This window comes from Onychomys torridus, chromosome 2 (assembly GCF_903995425.1).
Source record: "Onychomys torridus chromosome 2, mOncTor1.1, whole genome shotgun sequence".
Classification (NCBI taxonomy): Eukaryota; Metazoa; Chordata; class Mammalia; order Rodentia; family Cricetidae; genus Onychomys; species Onychomys torridus.
The window spans coordinates 65,422,285-65,429,149 of record NC_050444.1 but is presented as its reverse complement, the minus strand read 5'-3'; the positions used below and the strand labels follow the sequence as shown (position 1 = coordinate 65,429,149).

Sequence of the window (6,865 nt, the reverse complement as noted above, 5' to 3'; positions counted from 1 at the left end):
TCAGTGTTTAGTTGTTATAGACTTTCAATAGTTTCCTTTTATTCTTGTGTCAGTCTTGGTAATTTCTAGAATTTATCCATTTTATCTGTGTTAGTTTATCTGTTGCTCTGCAATTAATTGTCTAGAGTACTTTCTTATAACCCTTTAATTTGCATAAATTCAATAGTAATTTCTCCACTTTCGTTTCAGATTTTAGTTATTTACCTCTTTCTTTTCTTTTAGGTCAGTTTCAATTTTTGTCAATTTCGTTGAGAGTGCAAGGTTAGAAAAATTCATTTCACACAAATAGTAACAAAAAGAAAGCTGGTTGGCTGTATTAATATCAGACAAAGTGAACTTAAAATAAAAACTTGTGCCTCTCACCCTCTTTCCACCATCTTTCTGAGCTCTTACCATGGTGCACATGAATGCCCTGGCAGATGCTCTCCGGAGCATCAACAATGTCAAGAAGAGAGGCAAACGCCAGGTCTTCATCAGGCCCTGCTCCAGAGTCATCATTCAATTCCTAAATATGATGATGGTGTCATTGGTGAATTTGAGATCATTGATGATCACAGAGCTGGTAAAATTGCTGTGAACCTCAGAGGCAGGTTGAACAAGTGTGAAGTGAACAGCCCTAGATTCTATTTGCCATTCAAAGACCTAGAAAAATGGCAGAACAATCTTCTCCCATCCGGTCAGTTTGGCTTCATGTACTGACAACCTCAGCTGGCTTCACAGACCATAAAGAAGCAAGACGAAAACACACAGGAGGGGAAATCCTGAGGTTCTTTTTCTAGAGATATAAACACATAAATAAAAAGCCTGCATGGACTGTTAAAATAAAAATAAGAGTCAGCCGTGGTGGTACAAACCTCTAATCCCAGCACTCAAAAGGCAGGCAGATCTCTGTGAGTTCTAGGACAGCCTGGTATACAAAGCAAGTTCCAGGACAGCTAGGACTATTACACAGAGACACTGTTATCTGTCTCAAAAAAACCAAAATAAGTAAATAAATAAGATTTAAAAATAAAAATGAAAACTTGCTACTATGAATAAGGACATGACATATTGCTAAAAGAGCCAACTGACAAAAATTAGACAACAATTATATCCACCAAACAGTGGAGCCCTCCAAAACATGAGGTGGACACTGATGGGTCTAAAGGGAAACATTCTATAATACCCCATGATGGATAATTAGTTTATATAGCAATTTGACTAAGCTGTAGGCATCCAGATATTTGGTCAGTGATCCTGGATGCATCTACAATGATGTTCTGAGGAGAGATTAACTTTGAATTGGGAGAAGAGGAAAAGCAGGTTGCACTCCCTAACGTGTGTGGCCCTCATCCAGCAGGCCACATGTGAACAGTGCCTCTGTGAAGAGCATGTCAGGTTTCCTCCATCTTGCCAATCTTTCTTTGAATTTCTGAGTCTAATCACTTATGTTTAAAATGATCACTGACAATGCAGAATCTTCTGCCATTTCAAAGTTTGTTTTCTCTATTCTGTGGACTTTCTTGTTTCCCCATCCTTCCAACACTTCTTTTGTTTTGTAAAGAGTGCCGTTTTGACTCCTGTTTAGTTTTTGCTATGTGTGTAGAGGTCCTCAGTCGATATCCTGTGTCCTCTCTGGTTGAAATCCACCCTATACATGGAGGCTGAGTCTCTTGCTGAACCAGAGCTTCTATTTCTGTTAGCCTAGCCAGTCAGCTTGCTGACCCCTCTCTTTGTTTTTGTTTGTTTGGGAATGTTTTATTCTTCCTCCATGGATTTTGAAGAATAGTTGTGCTAGGTATAGAATTCTTGGTTAATAGTTTGTGGCTTCTATTGTTTTCTTGTCACTTTAAATATATTGTCTGATATAAATACATAACCATTTCTGGGCCTCAATGGTTTCTGATAAGTATTCAGCTTTTAACCACACTGAAGATCCCTTGTATGTGATAAATTAGTTCTCAATTGGTCCTTTCAGGTTCTCTTTGTCTTTGACAATCCTTATTATAATTGCCTTGGTGTGGGACCCTTTGAATTTACAATGTTGAACTTCTTAGATATGTATGTTAATGTCTTTCACCAAATCTAGGGCTAGTTTGATGATCATTTGTGTATCCTTTCTGTTTCTCTCTCTCTTCTTTTGGAACTCCTTTAAAGTATACATTAATGTAGTAGATGCTGGCGCCTATGGTTTTGTTCCTTTTCTTTACCCCTTTTCTTTCTGTCCCTCAGATTGGGTGATTTCAGTAACCTGCCTTCAACTTCCCTAGTTATGTCTCCTGCCTTCTAACATCAGCCGTGGGAGTCTCCCTAGAGCTGTACTTTCCAGCTCCGGGTTCTCTGGCTTGTTCTCTCTCTGCAGTCCCTGCCCTTTTATTGACCACCCCGCTTCTAGTTCCTACATTATTTCCCTGGCTACCCTTAGCATAATGTGATGTTTCCAACAGGTTCTTTGAGCACATTTAAGACAGTTCAGCTCAAGTCTTAGCCTAGTGTTGTATGTTGAATTATATGCACCACCACCCCCAGTCTCTGGGGCCTCAGTATGTGACTTTAGACATAAGATTTGAGGGATGTAACTAGCTGAGATGAATTCCTGAGGAAAGGCCATATTCAATCCAAGATGAGTAGAATTCTTGTGAAAAGGAGAGCTTAGACACAGAGGCACGTACACGGGAACATCTTTGAAGATGAAGGCAAACACTGGAATGATGAATCTATGCCATGGATTTCTAGCAATGTGGTAAAAAGACACAGATTCTCTCATAAAGCTCTCAAGCCTGCTGACACTTAGACCTGACAGTGACAATGTTGGGAAAACTGAGCTACCCTTGATTTCTCTATGTAAGTCAGGCTGGCCCTGCACTTCTGACCCTCTTCTCTCCATCTCCAGCTGAACTGACTGTCTCCATCTCTAATGTAATGGAATTGTAGGCCAGTGCATCTAGTTCCTTGCTGCAAATATGTATTCATGCTTTAACTGAAAAAAAAAAATCCAGGGGGCTGGAGAGATGGCTCAGTGGTTGAGAGCACTGACTACTCTTCCAGAGGACCTGGGTTCGATTCCCAGTACCCACATGGCAGATAACAACTGTCTGTAACTCCGAGATCTGACACCCTCACACATAGACATATGTGCAGGTAAAGCACCAATACAAATAAAGTAAAAATAAATAAATAATTTAAAAAAAGAAAAAAAAAATCTAATCAAAGTTAACTAAGATGACTCAGTAGATAAAGGTGCTTATCACTAGGACTGATGACCTGAGTTCCATCCTCTGGACCCATATGGTAGGAGGAGAGAATTGATTCCCTCAATTTGACCTCAGACTTCCTCCACATGTGCCCCACAGTACACACACACACACACACACACACACACACACACACACACACACACACACACACACACACACACACGTCAATCAATGCAATAAAATACTGGTGTGTGTGTATATATATATATATATATATCAGAGGAAAACCTGTACTCTAGGGCCCACAATGTTTGTTAAAATATTAGAAAACTTGGGTTTCAATCCTGGACTTTGTGTTTTCTCTATCTGTCCAGATCCACTCTCTTTTATCTATGAGGGTTTATTTCTATAGATTGCATCAAGAGCTTTATTGTCTTCCAGTTTTTGGTTGTTGTTGGCCAACAGGAGGCATAGGCTGGATTTAGGTGATCAGGAAGAGAGTGAAGTTGGGTTCTTAGTTCATTGACTCCCTCTCTGCTGGGTTTTCATGAGCTGATTGGATTCATTTCGGACCACTGCTCCTGTGAGATGACCTGTTGCATACAGCCACTCTTTTTCTTCCTTGTTCCTTTAGATCTAGAGTTGGTAAAGTTTCCCAGCGACCATTAGCCTTGACTTACACCATCATGTTGTCTCCTCCTGAACCCTACACACTGCTTCATTCCTTTATTAAACTCTCTTCAGTCAGGCATTTAGAGTATATCATCCCTTTCCTGCAGATACTCCAATGAAAAGATCTACCACTTAGGGTGAGCATATCTCTCTGGACTGGAGCTCGTCAGCAGCAGTCCAGTTAGCCTCCAAAGTGAAAAAGTTTATCAGTCACTTTGCAGGGTTTTTTTTCTTAGCTTTTAAATATCCAGAAGTTCTTTGTTGGTTGTAGGGGAATGTCTTAGTCAGTGTTCTGTTGCTGTGAAGAGAAATCATGATCATTTTTTCCTTATAAAGGAAAGCATTTAATTGGGACTTGCTTACAGTTTCAGAGGCTTAGTCCATTATCAGCATGGTGGAAGCATGCTCAGGCAAACATGCTGCAGGAGTAGTAGCTGAGAGTTCTACATCAGGATCTGCAGGCAGCAGAAAGAGAGAGAGCCCCTGGACCTGGCTTGAGCTTTAGAAACCTCAAAGCCCACTCCAAGTGACATACTTCCTCCAACAAGGCCACACCTACTCCAAAAGTCATGCCACTCCCTAAGCATTTAAATATATGAGCCCATGGGGGCCATTCTTATTCAAACCACCACATGGTAGGAGGAGTTTGGTGAGAGATTGGACCTGTCCAAACGATCAGTCTTTTTTTTTTAATCCAAATCAGAATCACTGAAATAAAGAGTTGGAATGGAACTTCAAATGGAAAATTGAAAAAACAAAAACCTCCACATCTTTGTTTCTGATTCATTGCCAGTATTCTGGTTCTTGGTCAACTTCTTGTTATTAAATGAAGTACCTGGGACAGGCTACTAAAAAAAGAAAAAACAAAAACAAGAAAACAAACAAAACAACACCAGAGGTTTATGTTAGTTCAGGGTCCTGGAGGTTTTGGAGCTTGAAAATGGTGATGACTGTCTCACTGGCAGAGTTTCAAGGCATTAAATGGTATCACGTGGCAAGAGAGAGGGACCTTCATATATCTGTATGATCCTCTCCTTCTTCTCATAAGACCACCAGGAGTTACAATTCAGTGGAAGAACACTTGCTTAGCATGTGTGGCACCCTGACACACACACACACACACACACACACACACACACACACACACACACACCCCTAATCTAAGGAGTAGACATCTTATCTGGCTAGAATGCCCACCTAACATGCAGAAAGCAATGGGTTAGATTCCTCTTGCACATAAAAACCCTGTGTTGGGGCACATGCTTATAATCTCAGCACTCAGGAAAAGGATGCAGTAGGATCAGCTCAAGCCTGTCCTTATCCACATAATAAGCTCAGAACTAGCCTAGAATTCATGAGACCCTGCCTCAGGAGGCAGACTTGGGAAGATTCAGTCAGAATCTAAAATACCACAGTCAGACTAACTAAGTATTCTACCTTCTTGATACTATTAACGTAAAGACTTGTAGGACTCAGTTTCCTGCCCCTGAGTTCTGCAGGACAGACTCAGACTCTGATACCAGAGTTCGCTCCTGGCAATGACATCTACACTCTGGGGCTTAAGGCTACTGAGAATTTGATCCCACCCCAACTCTTGGCCTGTAATACCTCTACCCTGAAGCCTTCATGGACTCAGCTTCTCTTGGCCTGGGGAAATACATGCATGAGCAACATTTCCATGTTTTTCCCGAGGGTTGCCGAAGCAAACGACCCAAAACTAGGTGACTTTCACACGATGTGCTTTCTTGTCATTCTGGAGTCTGGAAGACATCAAGATGCTGGCAGGTCTACACTCTCTTTAACGGGCTCTAGGGAAAAGTCCTTCCTCACAGCATGCCTGTAGAAGTCAGAAGACAACTTGCAGGAGACAGTTCTCTCGATCTACCATATGGGTCCTGCAGCTAAACTCAGACCGGCAGGATTGGCAGCAGGTGCCCTTACCTGCCGAGCCTCCTCCATCATTTTCTAGAACATCTCTACTTCCCTGATTGATTGCAAACCTGGGAAGAAATACTTCCTACCTACAAGAAGACTTTTTAGGAGCCAGTGAGGTGACTTAGCAATCAGGTCACTTGCTGCACAAGCCTGACAACTGGGGACTCATGATAGGAGAGAAGGGACTCCAGAAAGTTGTCCTCTGACTGCCACATGCACATACATAACACATTTAAAAACGTCTTAAGATCATAGATCGTCCTTTCTCCCAAGAAAGCAATAGATAGGAGGTTAAGCAGAGGCCTAAGACTTGAGCCAGAACTCCAAGGACAGGACGATGATGCTCGGTGTGACTGGATTTTGTGTGTGTGTGTGTGTGTATGTGTGTAAATGTCCAGGCCACTTCATCTCTATGAACGTCAGTTTCCTCATCTATAAAATAAGGATCTAGACTTAATAGTTGTTGAGGCAGTTCCCATTGAGCTTTCAAATTCTTTTTAAAGTTACATTTATTTAGTGTGTGTGTGTGTGTGTGTGTGTGTGTGTGTGTGTGTGTGTGTGTTGTTCCTATAGTTACACATGAGACATTGCATAGGTGTGGAGATCAGAAGACAACCCTTGGAAGCTGGTTCCTTCCCTCTTCCATGTGAGTCCCAGGGATTGAACATGGGTTATTAAGCTTGGTGGCAAGTGCCTCTACCTGCTCAGCCATCTTGCTGGCTCAGAGCTCCCAAATTCTAAGGTTCTTCAACACATGACACGTGCATCCAGTGCTAATAAATCTCTTGGTTGCTTAGTTAACCTGCTTCCTCTGACTACTTATGCTTGAGATCCATCTGGGCTCCTTCTCAGTTATTCTGCTGTTTGTAAGCTGCTTTGGCTTATTTGAAGGCACCAGGAGGATCTCCTGGCCTTCATTCTAAATGTCAAATGTAAAGGCTCCATTTAAAACTCCCTAATTGGAGCCAAATGTTTCTCTTAATGCCATCAGATTTTCTTATCTATCCTTGATTCAAAGAATATTGCGACATTTCCTCTCAGACAGAAACGTGTTACCGTGGTCAGAGGGAGAAAGAAGGACT

At 41.7% G+C, this 6,865-nt stretch overlaps 1 pseudogene; it reads left to right on the top strand.

Annotated features, from left to right (window-relative positions):
* The first annotated feature begins 394 nt into the window (after nucleotides 1-394).
* On the top strand, nucleotides 395-779 carry LOC118578635 (annotated as a pseudogene).
* Nucleotides 780-6,865: the final 6,086 nt, after the last annotated feature.